Source organism: Echeneis naucrates, chromosome 2, assembly GCF_900963305.1.
Source record: "Echeneis naucrates chromosome 2, fEcheNa1.1, whole genome shotgun sequence".
In the NCBI taxonomy this organism is placed as follows: domain Eukaryota; kingdom Metazoa; phylum Chordata; class Actinopteri; order Carangiformes; family Echeneidae; genus Echeneis; species Echeneis naucrates.
In genome coordinates, this window is record NC_042512.1 from 3769332 (window position 1) to 3789848 (window position 20517).

A 20517-nucleotide genomic window follows, 5' to 3' on the forward strand; every position below is an offset into this window, starting at 1 on the left:
ACAAAGACGCTGTCTGACGTCACCACGGAGCTGGTTCTGGAACATACACATACACCAAAACAAGGAGGAAACTACAATAATGGAGGAAAGAGAGATTCAACAGGCCCCGTCCTCATTGCAGGCAAAGATTCTGACTCATTTTGGTTTTTACTGAGCTTGACATGACTTATTTTATAGCTTGCTGCTCAGAGTAGGAGTTGTGGTCCACACACATTTGAAAAGGCACTTTGCTTAAAATTTAAAAAGGCAGCATGTTTAACTGCTCTTTAAAAAAAAAAAAAAAAAGAAAAAAGAGACACATTTTTGCTCTTCAAGAAATATGTGATATTGTATTAAACAACAGTTGCAACAATTCCATCTGAGCATGAATAAATGTTTAAAGCTTAATAAATGTGAAAAAGACACTTTTATGTCTCTATTCGTCATTTTGTCTTGCAAAGCAGACTGGAGTAGATCATGAGGATCCTTTGCACACCTATAGATTGAAGCAGAAATGACTATGAATCAAATTGTTTTGAATCGAATATCATTTTGAATAAAGAATCAATTTTGAATCAAATCAAAGCCCCAAAATCCAAATCAAATCGAATTGTTCCAGAGAGAATGATTCCGACCCCACTGAATATATATTTGTCCATGTCAGTGAGGAAAATATTTCCTGTCATTGAAACACTGAAGGATTTTTTATTTTTTTTTAAGTTTTAAATCTGTACTTCAACATTTCTCTGCCACACTGACTGGACTAAACCAGAGAAGAAGAAAACAGACGTCAGCATGAAGATCCTCAGTGAGGATCAGTATAATATCAGCCTGATGTCTGCAGGTCAGAGTCACCACAACTGTAACATCATATTAATCTGAGAGCAGAAATAAAACATGAGTCTGACCTCAGAGTCTCCAGTCTACAGTGAGGACTCTCCAGAAAACCACACAGATCCTTCAGTCCTGAATCCTTCAGGTTGTTCCAACTCAGGTCCAGTTTTCTGAGATTGGAGGGGTTGGACTTCAGAGCTGAGACCAGAGAAGAACAGCTGATCTCTGACAAACTGCAGCTCTTCAACCTGAGTAAAGAATAAAAGATGTGACTTCAGGAGACAAAGTTCCTGCTTGAAAGCATTCGATGTTTCATCATCTGTTCAGAGCTGAAGGTTTAGAAAGTAGAAGTTGAGAAAATGAAAGTCAAACAGCTGAACCAACAGGAAGCAGCTTCAAAACAGTCAAATACAAACAGTGACAAGACTTAATGAGAAAATGAAACAACACTGTAAAGAACCTGAACTGACTGACGGAGCAAACATGTTTCCTGCAGCAGAGAGAGGAGGGCAACGGGGCAACTGCTCCCCCAGCAGACCAGCCCTTCGAGCCAATCCTTATCTTAGTGTGGAACCAAACCACTGCAGCTGATTGGACTAAAGCTTTGCTACACAATCACAGCAAAATGGATGTTTTCCTGAGGTGGTGATGTTTACATTAGGTATGTTTGGAGCCACCTTATTTCCACTGCTGCAGTGTGTTGGTCATGTACATTCATGTAACTGCTTTGGGGTCAGTGGTTCATGTAAACATTATTATTCTAATAATGGACCAGGTGGGAAGGTTCCTTGGAAAATGAAAGCATTAGTTCTTACAATCTGTTTGATATTCAAACATCTGTTTGACATTTTGGAGGAAGCCAAAATGAAGAACCTACTGTCTTAATAAGAACACTTACAGTGTGGAACCTTACATTAAGAATAAGTGAACTAAAAGACAAAGCTCATTATGGACAGTTGTGTTCAGGAACACTTCCATTAGTCCCAGAAACAGGGAGCTTTAATGCCACACCTGAGGAAGACCGGATTTGTTCACTATGCAAACTGGATGAAGTAGAAAGTCAGATCCATGTTTTGTTTTTGTCATAGTCCACTGCTGGTTCTCCCCTCCACCACCCACTCTACCTGCCTGCTTACCTCTCTTAATCAGGATAAACAGACTCATCTGTTCCTCCCAGACTCACCTTAACCAGCTCCTCCACTCTGCCTCTCTGCCAGATTGTCTTTGCATTACGCTCAGCTTTCCCGACGGACCTCCTGGGGCCTAACCTGCCTTCGGCCCCAGACCACTACTCCTCATCTCTGCCCCGGTAACCTGACCTGCTGCCTGTCTCTAGACTCTGCCTCTGCCTGCCGTCTGTTTGGGCTGCTGCACGTAGTCAATAAAGTTCTCAGCTGTTCCAGTCTACACTTGTGCCATTCTTGGGTGAGAGAGTGAACCCATTACAGTTTTGTTGTTCTGTGTATGAGCACTTCAGAGGTATTTTTGTTGGCAAAAGGGTTTATATTTGTGTTGATTTCTTTGATTTTGGATGATTCTAAGAAACACTGAAATAAGATTTTAATATTTCAAATTAAAATACAATGTCCCCTTTCAAAAACATTAGATTAATGTTTTCCATTCTAATGTCATTTGAAAAAAAAGCTATTTTCAACCATTTAATAGTCAAAATCTGCATGTTAACATACAAATATTAATATATGATGTCCCCTTTCAAAAATACAAGATTGATTGATCAACTGCTTGCAATTAAAATGTAATATTCAAATTAATAGAAATCTCTTTTTCCAAAGTTACTTTCAAACCATTTAACAGTTTAAATGTTAAAAACCTGAAGAGGATTTTCCCTCATAAATATAAAACTGTCTGCAGGTCAGAGTCACCACAACTGTAACATCATATTAATCTGAGAGCAGAAATAAAACATGAGTCTGACCTCAGAGTCTCCAGTCTACAGTGAGGACTCTTCAGAAAACCACACAGATCCTTCAGTCCTGAATCCTGCAGGTCGTTCTGACTCAGGTCCAGTTCTCTGAGATGGGAGGGGTTGGACTTCAGAGCTGAGACCAGAGAAGAACAGCTGATCTCTGACAAACTGGAGTTGTCAAATCTGAATAAGGAATAAAAGATGCAGATAAAGTCATTAATAATCAGTCAGAAATGTTCAGAAGACTTTAAATCAAAATGCCACCACATTCTGTCTGAATGTTTGAAGTGTTTCTTTAGTGTAATTGTCATTTCAGCCACTGGAGGCTGAAGTTCAGCAGCTCCTCACTCTAAAACAAAGTGATTCCCTCAGCTGACCTGCGGCTGCAGTGGAATACAGGACATACTTGTGTAGGAATACAGAAGTTGGCTGCTTCATAAATATGTGGCAGCAAAGGAAAGTTCTGCTTTGATGTGTAGATGAAGCTCTAAAATCTTCTAAATGAAGAACATTTCAACATGTGTGGGACTGTTTGTTTTCAAAGTGTGTAGAAGAGCTTTTTGATGTTGACTCCGTCCACAGCAGCTCATCACTCAGCTTCTGTACCGCTGCTCTGAACTCCATCTACTGCAGTAACACACTGACTGAGTATGACCACACCACAAAGAAACACAACTATCACTGTGCTGCACATGAACTGTGCTCAGTGCAGGGAAACCTGTGGTGGAGCTCCAATCCTTTGGAAATAACAGCTTTCAGAGCATAGGGGGGCCACGGCCACGTGTCTGAAAGCCCCATGAGGGCTGGAGTCTCAACAACACAACTGACTCTGGTCCTCAGCTCCACACCCTCCAAGTCTGAAGACATTTATTAGGACATTAGATTAAAGATCTACCACAGTGGACTGACCTCAGAGTCTCCAGTCTACAGTCTGGACTCTCCACAAGATCACGCAGCTCCTTCACATCTGGATCCTGCAGGAGGTTTCCTCTCAGGTCCAGTTCTCTGAGATGGGAGGGGTTGGACTTCAGAGCTGAGGCCAGAGAAGAACAGCTGATCTTTGACAACCAACAGCATCTCAACCTGAAAAAGAACAAATCATGGAGATCAGATGACTGATAATCAGCATACCTTTCAAGTATCCCGTTTTGGCTGGGATTTTCCCGTATTTTACCCTCCTTTCCCAGCCCCCTCTGGTATTAGTATTTTCCCGTAAATTTCCTGTATTTAACCTGCATTTATTAAAAATAATAATAATACCCCAGTCTGACCTCTGCCACCTGCTACACTAACCTACTGCATGTACTGTAGGTGTCGCAAGGTTAGTGTGACATTGTCAGACTAGAGAGACAACAATGCGAGAGAAAAAAATAACAGGAGGGAAAAACAAAGATAAGGCAGGAAACCAGCTCCTTTGTTTCCTGTCTGCCATTATTGGACATACTGATTAATCCAGGTGTGACTGACCTCAGTAGTCATAACAACAATGGTCAGACACACCTGGATTAATCTGTATGTCCAATAATGAAAGACAGGAAACAAAGGAGCTGGCTGACGTTCAGGACATAGTGGAGCTGCATAAAGCCAATTGCAGTTTTTAGGTGGTTGACAAGTGGTGATGTTAGCTTTCTTGTCCATCTATCTAAAAATGTACGGGATACTGGAGCTTAGTTGGGGTGGTGGGACGTCTTGCAGCAGGTGCTGGAAAATATCCCTTATTTTCAAATCCAAAACTTGACAAGTATGAATCAGTCAGAAATGTCTTGATCCAGAACTTCTCCATCTCCTCAAACTCATCACCCACTTTAACATCTCAAACGTTGCTGGTCCACATCAGACCTTGTTCCAATACAAAGACCAAGACCAAGATTTAAAGATCCAGTCCAGATCCAAGACTAAGGTCTCCCTTGCACCTGGTTTCTGTCTGGAGATCAAACATGTGAAACCAACTCTTTGGTTCCTGGAAGACTTTTCCTGATTAATATATTGAACACGTAAATTCAAGTTTTGGAAAAGACTGACAACTTTTATGATTATTATTATTAGAAACAACTGGAAACATGAAACAACAGTGATTTTTAATAAAAGTGAATACAATCAAGTTAAATGTGAATATAAATGCTGGATTAAACAAATCTACAACAACTGAGCAGACCTCAGCATCTGCAGTCTACAATCTGGACTCTCCAGAAAACCACACAGATCCTTCAGTCCTGAATCCTGCAGGTCATTGTTGTGACTCAGGTCCAGTTCTCTGAGATGGGAGGGGTTGGACATCAGAGCTGAGACCAGAGAAGAACAGCTGATCTTTGACAAACTGCAGTTCTCCAACCTGAGTAAAGAATAAAAGATGTGACTTTAGGAGACAAAGTTCCTGCTTGAAAGTGTTCAATGTTTCATCATCTGTTTTAGAAATGAAAGTCCAACAGCTGAAACACATAGAATTGAGCTCCGGCAGGTAAGTCCACTCTAAAACCAGTAGAAACAGTCCACAAACAAGCTTCAAAAGTTCTACACAGAAAACCAAACTTATCATTAATGATATATTTGAAGATGACATGTCTTGGCCTGACGTTGGACCAACACATGACATTTAACCCAGCTGTCAGTGTTTTAGCTCAGTCTGCAGGTAGAGCCCTGAACAAGTCTGAACACTGTGCTCATCTGGGAGTTCATACTTTCACTCTGTTCTGTAATGTGTGTGTGTGTGTGTGTGTGTGTGTGTCAGACGAGTATCAGACATCAGAGACAAATGCTCCAGCTCTGGAACAGATCTGTGAAGTGCAGGCGTACCATTATAGTTCGAGGAACGGTCTTACATATATTATTTGTTGATGAAAACAAGCCGATTTTCCGGCACTCACCGTATAATATTAAGGAAGTGACATCGTAACACCTTCCTGGTCACCCATTACCCTGGTGACATCATCTAAAGTGGAAACAAAAATCCAATTTTTTCCCCCTCCCCCCTTTTCTTATGTCTTTTATCTTTTTACATGTTTTAACATACATAGAGATTTCTTTACCTTCCTGTCTTAATCATTTCAATTTTAATGCCTTTTTTTTTTTTTTTTTACAATTAAATTAATACTTATATTTACCTACTTTTAGTATGGATTTATTTATCTATTCATTTATTTATATATATATATATATATATATATATATATATATATATATATATATATATACTTTTATTTCTCACATATCACAACAGATCTCTCTTGTGCATGAATAAAATTAATATGCATGGAGTGACCTCTTTCCTTTTTTTAAGAAAAACATCTGTTTATTTATATTTTCTAAGAAAAACTAACTTGGTGTTCAAATTTGAAATTTTAACTAATACAGAATGCATTGTTGTTTTACTTTTTATACAAGCACTTACTAATTGCACTTATTAACTAATTTATTTATATTTACTTATAACCCTTCTTATGGAGATTATTATTTTTTTTATTTTTTTATTTTTTGTTCTTTTTCTTTCTGTTTATTTCATCTATCTTTACCTTGGACAGCACTAACTGAATTTTAACTATATGGTACTGCCTGACATACTTACAATTGGGGAAAGGTATTTTGATTTTATTGTACAAACACAAACACACACAGCACACATCTCCTTTTTTTATTTTTATTTATTTATTTTTTTATATTTTTTCAATCTAATGTCTAATTTGTTCTTAAACTTTACTTTTATTTTTATTTATTTTTTAGCCCCCTTTTTTTTTCTTTTGCCTCCAACCCACCCCACCTCCACCCCAATTCTAAACTTAACCCCCCCCCAAAAAAAATCCTAACCTAAACCCTTTCCCTCCCAAACCCTAACCCCTTCTCCTCCAATATCCTAACCTTAACCCTCTCCCTTCCTAACCTTAACCCTTTCCTTCCCTCTCTATCCTAACCTTAACCCCTTCCCCTACCTTTCTATCCTAAACTTAACCTTGTCCCCAGCCCCTAATTCCAAACCTCCCCCCCCCCCTTCCCCTTTTCTATTTATTTAATTTTTTATTTAATTTTTTTTTTCTCCGCCCCTTCCCCCCCCAAATAAAAAGGAAAAAAAGAATTAAAATATACCTTAAAAAGTTACTTAAGCCACCTGTGCCAGTGCGGCTCAAAGATGCCAAAATGAGCCTTTTGTCCCCCAAACCTAACCACCAGCCCTCACCCCCACCCTTTAACCTTCAAAAGGAAGTCACAAGGGGTATAGCTTTGCTTCTGTCGTTCTGACGTTCTGTCCTGGGGTGACTCCTCCTCCTGCTTCCAGCTCTGGATCATGCTGGGCTGTGCTGCATTGTGATTTGGGTTTAACAACTTTTGTTTTTTGTTTTGATTTTTACATGTGCAGTTTTGTTTTACTTGTTTATGTTACAAATAGCAGTCTTAGTAGCTGTCATAGCTTTAGGGGAGGGAATTTGTTTTTGTCAATCTTGTTCTCCTATTTCATCATCAGGGAAGTAGGGTTGTTTTTTTTATTTATTTTTCTTCAGGTTATATTTTTCAAACCTTACTTGACTATGATTAAAAATCAGATAAACAACAACAGAACAACAAACATACTCATTCAAGTCAAGACACAGTAACACAAACACTGTATAGTGATGCATTGATTCTGTTCTATGTTCAACCAATAGGTTGTGGTAGAAAACAAAACAGCAGAAAAGCCCTTTACCTCCTGACAGGAAAGGGAGGGGAAAAGGAGTGAGTGGAAAAAAAAACAAAAATAAACATAAAAAAAATGAGTTAACAAATGAGTGGCAACTGTGAACTGGTGGAAGGAAAAAGCTACTGACACAAACAGCAAGACAACAACAGAGAGGAGTGAGAGTGAGGGGAACAAAGAAAAGCTGTCCAGGTTCATTCAACTCTGCCTGCTAATCAAAGAAATGTTGGGAAAATAAGAAAGCAGTAACACGAGGAAGAGAACCAGCTGGATTCACTGGAGGTTTGGAAACCCATGGCCTGAGGAGTGGTGATGATCCCAGGAGTACCAAGGAGGAAAAAGGTGCCTGTATACTGGGACTCCATACCTGCCTGGGCTGGAGGAGCCCCACAACAGAGCTAAGCGCACACACACATCCTCATGCTGTTACACAGGAAGCTGGACTAACTGGTGGACTAACCCACACATCCCTCCATTCTTTTTGGGTCATTGATGATTTAAGTTTTGTGTTGCCATGATTTGTGATAACAGGGTGAACTGTGTACTGTGATATTTTGTTTATGCCGATTAACCTTCTGAGCAAATATTGTTTGGATAGATTTTGATTTGTAGTGTGTATATTGTGTTACACATTACAGGTGCTTGTTTTAAAGGAACCTCAATTTGATTTATGTATTAAAACCCCCTTTGATTTAGATTTAGCCTTGACATTTTCTCCACATATCTTTTTTGTAGGTAGGAGTAACAGCTATCCGGGTAATTTTTTTAGGTTACCCACACACCTAAATAATTACATCAAATCTGACAGGACAATAGTGTCTTTTGATCCAGCTCCTGTCTCCTGTCTGCCGCCCAACTACAAAGTGTGTTTGTAACCGTTTCTAGACCCCAAGCTAGAAGGTTCATTCATCCACAGAGCATCATATCAGCAGTCCACTCAACCTCTGGAGTCTTTGAGCCCCTTAAATATTTCCTCCATCATCACAACTGTGACAGACAAAAGCAGCAGAAAGGTTGTGTCCACTTCTCTAGAAGTACATGATCCTCGGTGAACACAGAAGACACCACTACGAACCAAAACCTCTTCAGTTTTCATTTTTTACTCATTTAAATAAAAATTTATCATAAAAACCTAAATCCAGTTTTAGTATTCACACAAACATGAACTCTGACCTGAGAGTTTCCAGCTCACAGTGTGGACTCTTCAGTCCAGCAGACAGCAGCTTCACTCCTGAATCCTGCAGGTTGTTGTTACTCAGGTCCAGATCTCTCAGACTAGAGGACTGGGAGCTGAGGACTGAGGACAGAGCTTCACAGCTTCTGTCTGAGAGGTTACAGAGGCTCAGTCTGAAGAGGAATCAGCAAAATAAGTTAAATTATTAAAGAAACATGTTTTTGATTCTCAAGTAAAAAAAGATTCAGTTAATCTGGATGGATTTATTTGCACATACAGAACTTTGCTGGAGGCTTTGACCACTGGCAGCAGCCTCAGAAGAGCCTCCTCTGAAGCAGAGTATTTCTTCAGGTCAAACACGTCCAGATCTTTTTCTGATGACAGTAAGATGAAGACCAGAGCTGACCATTGAGCAGGAGACAGTTTATCTGTGGAGAGACGTCCTGATCTCAGGGACTGTTGGATCTCCTCCACCAGAGAACCATCATTCAGTTCATTCAGACAGTGAAACAGGTTCATACTTTTCTCTGGAGACAGATTCTTACTGATCTTTGTCTTGATGTACTGGACTGTTTTCTGATTGGTCTCTGAGCTACTTCCTGTCTGTGTCACCAGGCCTCGTAGGAGAGTTTGGTTGGTCTGCAGTGAAAGACCCAAAAGGAACCGGAGGAACAAGTCCAGGTGTCCATTTGGACTCTGTAAGGCCTTAACCACAGCACACTGGTTGAGACGTGTTGTTTTAGATCCAGTCCTTATTAGTTTAAACTTTCGAGTTTTTTGTTTTTCTGACATCAGATTGACTCCAGAGTTGATGAAGGTCAGATGGACATGAAGAGCAGCCAGAAACTCCTGAACACTCAGATGGACGAAGCAGAAGACCTTGTCCTGGTACAGCCCTGTCTCCTCTTTGAAGATCTGTGTGAACACTCCTGAGTAAACTGATGCTGCTCTGATATCGATGCCACACTCTGTCAGGTCTGATTCATAGAAGATCAGGTTTCCTTTCTGCAGCTGCTCAAAAGCCACTTTTCCCAGAGACTCAATCATCTTCCTGGTCTCTGGACTCCAGTGAGGATCTGACTCAGCTCCTCCATCGTACTTGACCTTCTTCACTTTGGACTGAACCACCAGGAAGTGGATGTACATCTCAGTCAGGGTCTTGGGCAGCTCTCCTCCCTCTCTGGTCTTCAACACCTCCTCCAGAACTGTAGCAGTGATCCAGCAGAAGACTGGGATGTGGCACATGATGTGGAGGCTTCGTGAGGTCTTGATGTGGGAGATGATCCTGCTGGCCTGCTCCTCATGTCTGAACCTCTTCCTGAAGTATTCCTCCTTCTGGGGGTCATTGAACCCTCTGACCTCTGTCACCATGTCAACACACTGAGGAGGGATCTGATTGGCTGCTGCAGGTCGTGTGGTTATCCAGAGGCGAGCAGAGGGAAGCAGTGTCCCCCTGATGAGGTTTGTCAGCAGCACGTCCACTGAGGTGGACTCTGTAGGATCAGTCAGGACCTCAGTGTTGTGGAAGTCCAGAGGAAGTCGACACTCATCCAGACCGTCAAAGATGAACACAAGCTGGAAGTGATCAAAGCTGCACATTCCTGCTTCTTTGGTTTCAGTGAAGAAGAGATGAACAAGTTCCACCAAGCTGAACTTCTTCTCTTTCAGCACATTCAGCTCTCTGAAGGTGAAGGGGAATGTGAACTCTATGTCCTGGTTGGCTTTGTCTTCAGCCCAGTCCAGAGTGAACTTCTGTGTTAAGACGGTTTTCCCAATGCCAGCCACTCCCTTTGTCATCACTGTTCTGATTGGTTGGTCTCTTCCAGGTGGGGGTTTAAAGATGTCTTCTTGTCTGATGCTTGTTTCTGCTCTGTCCTGTTTCCTGGATGCTGTTTCAATCTGTCTGACCTCATGTTCCTCATTGACCTCTCCAGTCCCTCCCTCTGTGATGTAGAGCTCTGTGTAGATCTGATTCAGAAGGGTTGGGTTTCCTGCTTTAGAGATCCCCTCAAACACACACTGGAACTTCTTCTTCAGGCCAGATTTCAGTTTAGGTCGACAAACTGGTGCAATAAACTCTGAAAGTGCAAAATACAAATAAACTACAAGGTTGATATTTACTTCTAAGGAATAAGAATATGATCATATTTCTCTCCGTCTCCTCAGACTTTAGTAAATATCTAATTGATCCATCAAGTTAAGTCCTCTTACTGCTCTGCAGACAGTCAGCCAGCTCCTCCTGCTTCATCCTCCTCAGGAAGTTCACTGTGATCTTCAGAAATGCCTCTCTGCTCCTCCTCTGCTCTTCATCCACCTCATCATTCTCATTCTTGATGAATTGTGGGTAATCTGGACTCAGACTCTTTTTGATTTTCTTCAGCTCATTCTTCACAAAACAGACGATGTTCTCCTCCAGCAGCTGGAACACAATAACATCCTGTGTAAAGTTCACTCTCAGTATAAACTGATGGATCAAAGCATCAGATCATCAGTCAGCAGAGTTCAACTTTAGCTGCTGCTGTATCATCTGCTGCCACGTCTCTTTCCAGAGCTACACAGAAAGATTCAGACCTGCTGACTTCACTAAACTAACTTCACTGGTGTAACTTACTAAGTTTGACTTTAGATTCTGACAACACAGAGATCCTGATCATCACATGAAGACCAAACTGATACAGCCCTTCAACACATCAACTCAGGAAGTGAACATTCAGGGTATTAACTGTGACTGTAGCTGGATGAACATTTACACACCATAAATATGGAGTCCAGGTCTGTGTGATGATGTTTGTCAGACTTAAATCTGAGGAGAAAAGACACAAACACACAGTTTGTTCCAGGAGTTTTCTATGAACACCAGAAACTGATAGACAAGCTTTGATACCTTTAATGAGTCAAACAACAATAAATTATCAACTTTTACCTTTTTTCTTTGATAAAGTCATCCACAGACCGATCACGCTTCATGGACACACAGCTGGATACAGCAGACTGTTGTACTCCCTTAAATGTAATAGGATGATCCATAGACCAATCACTCTTCATGGACACACAGCTCAGTTCAGGAAAATCTGGTCTTGACTTCTGGTAGCTGGTAGAAACAAAGCTGACAGTAAAAAAATTAAAAACCAAGAAAGTTGGCAGAAAATTATCAGTTTAAAATAAATCAGACAAGTTCAGCTTTTACCTGTTTAGCCATCCAGATTATTTTATTGTTCAATGTTTTTGTTCATTTTAATGACATTTCAGGATCACTTTGACTGTTTGGATATTTTTCATTTGACTCGCATGAAGTTTTATTGACCTGTGCAAGTCAAATAATAATAATAATAATAATAATAAATATATCTCAACATGCAGGCAGCACAACGGCATCGTGGTTAGTGGTGTTGCTCCACAACAGCCATGTCTGTAGGTTTGAGTGTGAGTGTGGCAGATTTTCACTGTCTGTATCTGTGTGTTGGCCCTGTGATGGACTGGTGAATATGAATGAATGAATCTCCACATCCTGGTTGAGCTTCCAATGGAGACAAGGACAAACTAAACAACAGCAGTAAAATTTCAGCAGTAAAAAATGTAAGTGACAGTGAGAGTGAATAATGATGGAGCAGTGATCTGAGTGCTGAGCTCTGACAGATGGACAGTTAGAGATCCTCATCTCACCTCTGAGCTTTGGTCTGACTCTCATGTTCCCCACACAGAGTGGTTTTAGAGGGAGGGGCTCCCTCCTCTCTGTCCTCACACTGATTCATAGCTGAGCCTCCACCTTCACACAAACACAACAAAAAGATTCATTACAACAGGAATTACATCACAGGACACAATCATCATCATTACTGTCACTAATATGTCATTAACGTCAGCCTTTAACTCCCAACAACAAACTGTTTGACTTTTCTCTCTCTCTGTGTTGATTTCAGTCAGATTTTGTGTTAAACAGAGAACATTCCTGTTAATCTCAAACTTCATTGTTATACATTGGCATTAACACTAAATTTCAAACAAACCCAGATCACCATTTACTTTTATTAGAGCAAGTTGAAGAATTATGGATCCTTGACACAGTTGTGATCACCATAGGTTGGCATCATTTGAAGGTCCAGAATTGTCATGACATTTTTGAGGGCCAGATTATTCCTTCAGAAGCCAAGTAAAAAAAACAAATAAACAAAACAAAAACAAAAACAAAAACAAAAACAAAAAAAAACTGTTACAACTAAACCAGTCTGACCTGTCAGAAAAACCCCAGACCAGAGGAGGTGGTTCTCTCATCTAATGTTCAGGATGCATCTTAAACATTTGTTTCTTTGACACATTATTTAAATAGTAAGCCTCCTCAGCTTCACATAAAAATCAGTCTGATCTGTCAGTAATCTGCAAGTTTCAGAGAAATGTATCTCAGATCTGATGGTGCTTCTTCTCTCTGTCCACTAGATGGTGGTATCTGACTGTAGGATGTGTTGATGGAGTTGATTTAATTCATGTCACCTTATTGAGCAAACAATAAGTGCTGCTTCAATCAATGGCTTCACTGTATCTGGAAAAATGTTAACTGTACCATTAACAGTAAGAGTTCAATTCACTCAGCCAAGTTCATCCAAAGTATCAGACCACTTCTGACATGTTTGTTCTGTCATGGCTCAACTATAACACTGCACACCAGTTCAAGGAAATCAACTTAAGCCTTATGAAGAAAGTTAAGTTGACAAAAAAATCTGCTTCACTTTAGATGAATTTGTGGTGACCATTTAAATACCATTTAAATAAAATCGAGTTTAACTCTGGTTATTTAAAAGTCTTGGGTTTACTAAGTCTAAGATTCTGACTGTATATCAGAGCAAGAACAAAGTGAAGGAACTATTCACTACAAATTCCAGATACAATACTGATAGATTCAGTCTGTAAATAGGAAGAAAGGAAGGAAGGTAAATAAACATGTCTACTGTTGTCAGCTCAGTGTGATCACAGTGATCCTGTTCACACATTTACAGATTCTCAGCTTCTGAACTCACTTCAGGGAGACTTTGACACTTTCCAGCTTCATGTGAAGAGAAGAAGCTGCTTGTTCTCCCTCGTCAGTCCTGGTGTCTGTTTGATCTGAGGAAAAGTTACATCCTCATAACTTCAGAGCTCAATTTTTAAAAACTTTAGTGATATGAAACAACTATGTCATTTTGAGCTCAACCAAAAGATGGAACCTTCAGAAATTTTGATTTTTTTATCATTTCAATATTCAATTCTAATTTCTACTATTCATATACCTTGGTAATTTTCACAGAAGAAAATTTCATGTCCAGGGGCAACTGTTTCTTAATTGTCTGTATTATTTTGTATTTTCTCATGGATTAAGAGGATAAATAATAAAATTCTAAAAAAAATATGGTTGGCTCATCTTTGCTCTGGAACAAAATGGAAAGATCTTACATTCATGACACTGAACCAGTTTTCTTCCTCATTACAGGAAACAAACATGATGTGATGAAGTTCTACTATCTGTCCACTAGATGGTGATAAACAATGTGGGAACATTTTACATTAAATCAGTCACAGTGTGGAGAAATCAAACAGTTTGTGCGGAACAAAACTGGTCATATTAAAGTGTTACCTTTGTTTCTTCTTGTTTCTAAATGTATTGGAAGACAAATGAACCAAGGAAACTGAAGTCTGGCCTCTTTAAAGAGATCTTTTATTTAATTGAGCCGTTCATTCTAGATTTGGTTAATCTGACTTTATTTCTGGGTTATGTACCTCAGGCACTTAAGACTGCGGTCATCAAACCCCAGCTTAAAAAGCCTAATCTTCATCCAGATGTTTTGGCAAACTATAGACCCATATCGAACCTTCCATTTATTTCTAAAATCATTGAGAAAGCTGTAGCAAAACAGTTACACGAGCATCGAGAAGCCAAATGAAGTCAGTCAGATAGTCAGACTGCGGGCATGTCTTGAAGACATAAAAGTCTGGATGACTGGAAATTTTTTACTTCTCAACTCTGACAAAACAGAAGTTATTGTACTCGGTCCTAAGCAGCTCAGAAAAATACTATCTAATCATCTCATCAATCTGGACGGCATTACTTTGGCTTCCAGCTCCACTGTAAGAAACCTTGGAGTAATTTTTGACCAGGACATGTCCTTTGTCTCTCACATAAAACAAGTTAGTCGAGCAGCTTTCTTCCACCTGAGAAACTGTTAGAATAAATTTACATAAAGTGATTATCACAGTACTGCTCAACTTTTACTGACCCTGCAAGAATGCAGAAACCTGTGTTTTTATTAGCAGGAGCAGAGGTCATACCTCCGAAGAAGAAGCAACTACCTTCGAAGAAGATTTATGAAGAAAGGGAGGATGTCGAAGCGAGATTACTTCGTTCATAAACTAACCCTCAATGTGTTTGAGTTTCTTGTGACTTATAACTTGAATATAAATCATATAACAAGCGTCTATTCATTCACTACTTGCAGCTGTGTATTCTCACCTTTAGAGCTGCAAGATCTTGTAACTAGGGACCACCCTAAGGAAATAAAAAGGGGGAACAGAAGAGATACTCCAGAGCGGGTAAAGAGTGTCACTGAGCACATCTCTGTCTGTTCTCCTTGCAAGTAAAATGAGCGCTGTTGTCCTTTGTCTTTCTTCCCTGTGTGTTTAATAATGTTCTAGGTGGGTTAAACCTGACAGAAACATTAGGAAAATCAGAAACATCCTTTCTCAGGATGATGCAGAAAAACTAGTCCATGCATTTTTAACTTCTAGGCTGGACTACTGTAACTCATTACTATCTGGATGTCCAAACAAATCTCTAAAAGGCCTTCAGTTAATTCAGAACGCTGCTGCACGAATATTAACAGGAACTAGGAAAAGAGATCACATCTCTCCTGTGTTAGCTGCTCTTCATTGGCTGCCAGTAAAATACAGAGTAGAATTCAAAATCCTTCTTTTTAACGTATAAAGCTCTTAATGGCCAAGCTCCATCATATCTCAGAGAGCTCATAGTTCCTTACTGTCCTAGCAGGCCACTCCGCTCTCTAGATCGAGGTTTACTTGTGGTTCCTCAAGTCTCCAAGAGTAAATCTGGAGGCAGATCGTTCAGTTATCAGGCTCCTCTTCTATGGAACCAACTCCCAGCATCGGTCCGGGGGGCGGACTCTTTAGTAACTTTCAAGACCAGGCTTAAAGTCCTCTACTCTTTAGGTATGCTGCTATAGGCCTAGGCTGCTGGGGGAAGGACTGAGTTTCTTTCTTTTTCTCTCTCTCTCTCTATTATAATTATTAAAGTGTACAGTGACATTTACTCAGGATAGAATTATATTCATTCTTATTAGAAAAAAAGAATTGCTCACACTTCACTATCTTCAATTTTTCCTAAAGTGAATTGTCAGATGATATTCTGCTGGTTTAACTGATATCATGCTGATGTTTTCAGCAGTAAGTTCATGTCTTTATCACAAACATTTGGAGAGATCTCGTTAATAAGTAACCACATCATCCACAACCAACCCTCTTTATCTGGAATCTGAACAGGGAGCTGTGAGGAGTTTGATGGCTCATCATCACGATTAAAGCATTCACTGACTGCAACATTTAAATTAACAGTTTCATTTAATAGTGAACATTAAACAGAACAGACCTGTTTGTGTTATTTTAGCACTTTGTCTATCTCCCTGTCTTTTTGTCATGTTCTTCAACAGCCCATCTCAGTTAGTTACTCTTCTTTATATATCTAAGAAGGTAGCTGATTGAAAATGATCATCATGTCCAGATATGAGCATCAAACTGTCAGTTTTCAAATAAAAGTTGTAAATACTAATTCCTAAGTAATAGGTTTTCAAAGGTTGTTGATCCAAACACAGTCTGAGCTCTCTGTGGAAAATATGAATATGACTTACAGTAAAATCTGATTCCAGAGCAGCTCTGAACTTTCTGTATCAGGTAGATCCTTCATCCTTTGATACTATCAGACATTACGGTCTGTTCTCAGCTCAGCTGGAGTTTTTCTCTGTTCGTCAAAGTGAACTCTGACCTCCATGTCTCAGTGTCTCAGTGTTACAGAAGTCCACTGTGAGTCTTCGTCCCTCCACAGTCCACAGGGACAAACTGACAGTGAAATAATAATAATGTTAACACTCACCAGCCTCAGCCTTCAGTTTCCCTGCTTCTGCTCCGACAGCTTCAAAATGGAGGCTGAACTCTGAACACTTCTCCTTTTAGCTGCTGCGGTGAAGCACACGACCCTCTGTGTGTGTGTGTGTGTGTGTGTGTGTGTGTGTGTGTGTGTGTGTGTGTGTGTGTGTGTGTGTGTGTGTGTGTGTTTCCTCTTGTGAGTGTAACTGTGAAATATTTCCCCCTTCATTTTTAAACATGTAACACAGCTAAGGTGACCAGACGTCCCAAACAATTCGGGACAGCCTCGAAATTAAAGCAGTTGTCCTAAATCCCGAATCTTGCCCCACTCGTCCCGAAAATCACACTAGAGTAGAGTCTGGAGTTATTTCCTGATAAAACATTAAAAACTGATCTGATGGTTGAGTCCTCCTGCAGCCAGCTCCCTCCGATGATGAAAAGAGCGGAAGTCGCAGCCGCGAGAAGGAGTGATGAGACGTTGCAGTGCAGTCAGACAGTGTTGGAAAAGTTCCCTTTCTACATTAACTAGCTAATAGTTCAGTTTACAAATTTTAAAATGAACTAGTTCAGACCATGGTTTATGAAAGTTTGCATTAAATTATGTTTTTCTGACATGTCCCGAATTTTACCCATTCTGAATTGGTCACGTTAGTCCAGGGACGTTTCTGTCTTTGTGCGCATGCGCTCATCCATTAGAAGCGAACGTGAAAGAGTGTGCATGCATCTGTGTCGCGCGGGAGATCAATGAAAGACAGGAAATGCCTTTGATCTCCAGTGACGTCACACAGTCTCGTTGTGGAGTTATTCGTTGTTGATGTTCTGTAAAAATCTGCATCAGTGAAACATTCATTCATACACGAGGACATCACGTATATTGTTGGAATAGAAAATCTTATTTTTTCTGTGTGTGCTCCTGAGAAAGAGGCTCATGTGCTGGTTGAAGTGAATCAGCACAGCTTCTGTCAGGAACATCTGTTTGTTGCTGACAACATCTGGATTACAGATGACACATCAGACTGATATTATCTGTGTCATGGTGTTCAGAGATTTCAGCAGCTCACATCCAACACAGAGACTCTGAGCAGGCCAAAGCACCTGCTGGCCTTCATGGTTAAGCAACAGAGTTCCATCACTCATGAACAAGACCTGAGATACTTGAACTCCTTCACTTGATACAAGGACTCATTCCCCACCTGCAGCAGAAACCACCATACTTTCTGTTAACAGAAGAATGCACTGAGCGATTGTGCCACAGAGACATGATGAGCAGAGTGAAGCATTGCTGGGTGAATGCAGGATGTCCTGTTTACAAGACAGACACTTTAAGCAGGTCAGCATCAGTGCTGCCAGTTTCTCTGCAGTCTGTCTCTGAAACCACATCTGTGTGGGTGAACACTTCACTGCCATGTTCATCATATAGCGCAACATCACACCACTACATAAGCAACAGAGTTCCATCACTCATGAACAAGACCTGAGATACTTTCCTTTTCCCTTTTCCTTTACTTTTCCTGAGATAGTTTCCTCCTGAGAACCATGGCCTCAGATTTAGAGGTGCTGATCCTCGTCCCTGCTGCTTCATACTCAGCTGTGAACCGATCCAATGAGTGCTGTAGATCACTATAATATCAGTGAATCAGTCAAAGTGCCTCCCTGGGTGGGCTAGAACCACCATACTTTCAGTTAACAGCCGAACGTGCTGAGCGATTGTGTCACAGAGACATGATGAGCAGAGTGAATGCAGGATGTCCTGTTTACAAGACAGACACTTTAAGCAGCTCAGCATCAGTACTGCCAGTTTCTCTGCAGTCTGTCTCGGTCAACACATGTGCTCCTCACAGTTGTGTGTCACTTCCTCAAAGGTTTGAAGTGATGTGTGAGTCTGAAGAGCTGCTGCCTTTGATACATCACCTGATGATGTCACAATACTCACAGAATTGAACTCGTCCTAGAAGCTGCTTTGAAAAATTTCCAAAATCACGTGATTCAGATGTAAACACAAAGGCTGACCCACTGTCACCATTCAGAACAGCTGAGAAGCTTATTGATCATTTAAGACCAACTTTGTACAGTAATATTCATATAAAATGAGAATAAATGGCAAAATAAAATAAAATATATGAATCCATACAAAAAATAAATAAATAAAAAACATGTCAAAGTTAAAACAACAGCAGAACAGCAGCTGGTTCAGTTCAGGATATGTTCAGGTAACAGTCACAAGTCCATTCACCATGACAGTCCTGCATCTGTTAACCAAAAGGCTCCAAAGTCCACCCAGGGACTTGCTGTGTTTAGTTCACTTGTTGCTGTATCTCCAACAAAGAGCTAAGGACTTGTAGAGAATGTGTGTCGATCCCACTACCTCTCACATGTTACGCGAGCGCTCTACAATTCGAGCTAATTCCCCTGGGCTAGCATGCTAGCATGTTGTATTTAACACATTGTAGCTAAGCTTTGCGAAAAGGCCCCTTGAACAACCTCTGAGTTCACCATCAACAGGTCTCAAAGATCTGCTTTTCACAGAGGAAGAGGATGTCTCCACATGCACACTTCATTCTTCGTGTTTTCACTTATTGTTAAATAAAAAAAATAAAATTTCATTCATCCATGTGTAATTAGTTGTTATGTAATATATATTTTCTGTGTGGCTTAGTCTTAAAATTATAATGGTTGTGTGGTCAACTACTGCCTGAAATTTGCTGAAAAATTTGCCCATCAAAGTCGACCAAAACAACTTTGTCCCCAAACACACTTTACAACAGTAGAGAAAAGAAAAGCAGCTTCTGTCAGAAGAGGGATTTGAAACTACACCTCCAGGAGAGACTGCAATGTGAACACAGCACCTTAGACCGCTCGGCCATCCTGACTCTAAAAAAACTAGCTGAAAAATTAGCACATCAAAGTGACTACACAATATGTACACCATGTAGCAGCCACCTGTGTGAAAACAGCAGCTGGTCTTTGCTGCTCATTCATGCTAAGCATGGCCTCTATCACTGAACTACATCCCCTGCTCGATGTGTTGGCTTTGGCTGACCACACATACTGCGACAGGTAAAACACCAATCTGTCTAATGACGCCTCCTGGATGAGAGGTCAAATGTCTTCAGAAATGTAGAACCAAGTCTGGTTGCCTTAGACATATTATAACGGGATGACTGAAAACCCTGATAGACTCCAACACACTGTGACTTTGTGAAACAACCAGTGGAGCCCCCTGGTGGTCAGTAGAAGTGCAGCCCCTCTGAGCTGGTGGCAGACCAAGGCTTCAGTCTGCACACATCTTCCACATGTGATGGCACACACACTGTGTATTGTGGCAACATCCGTCCCCTCAGAGAGAATCTGCTCTTTAACCCTCCTGTCGTTTTCACCCCCCGCCCCTTACTTTAGTGTTCCTGCTCTGTTTTAACTGCTCTTAAATTAACAAAAAAACCATCAATCACCACCAAATTTTTGTTTAACACTCTTTAGCTGTTAAAATTGTCTAATAATAATAATAAAAAAAGAAATAGAAAACCAGAGACCAAACTCCTCAACATGAAGTTGTGTGTGTGTGTGTGTGTGTGTGTGTGTGTGTTTGTGTGTATGTGAATTCATGCACGAGTGGCATTTGACACTCTGGTCAGAGTGGACCTTACAAACATAGATGTCACATTTGCAGCATCTCAGGCTTGTTTTGTTGTCTCTTTTCAGACCCAGGTAGGTTTGGAGGTCTACCAGGTCCAATTCTCTCCAGATGTCCACTCCCCTCCAGGTCTGTCATCTCCAGTATAATTCCCTCAATGAACTGTGGGAAAAAGAGTTGGAAGCTGT

General features: G+C 40.4%; 1 protein-coding gene and 1 long non-coding RNA gene across 3 annotated transcripts in view; both read right to left on the reverse strand.

Annotated features, from left to right (window-relative positions):
- LOC115057438 (NLR family CARD domain-containing protein 3-like) overlaps window positions 1-20517 on the reverse strand; it is a 217258-nt gene that overhangs the window by 122292 nt on the left and 74449 nt on the right. The window lies entirely within an intron of this gene.
- Window positions 11329-12302, reverse strand: LOC115053149 (uncharacterized). 2 transcript variants are annotated; one of them, XR_003841419.1, is made up of 3 exons: window positions 12241-12302; window positions 11501-11668; window positions 11329-11380 (listed from the first exon to the last, which is right to left on the reverse strand). It is a non-coding gene; the product is annotated as an uncharacterized LOC115053149 (long non-coding RNA). The 2 variants fall into 2 exon arrangements; XR_003841420.1 differs by having other exon boundaries at window positions 11501-11683; window positions 12241-12296.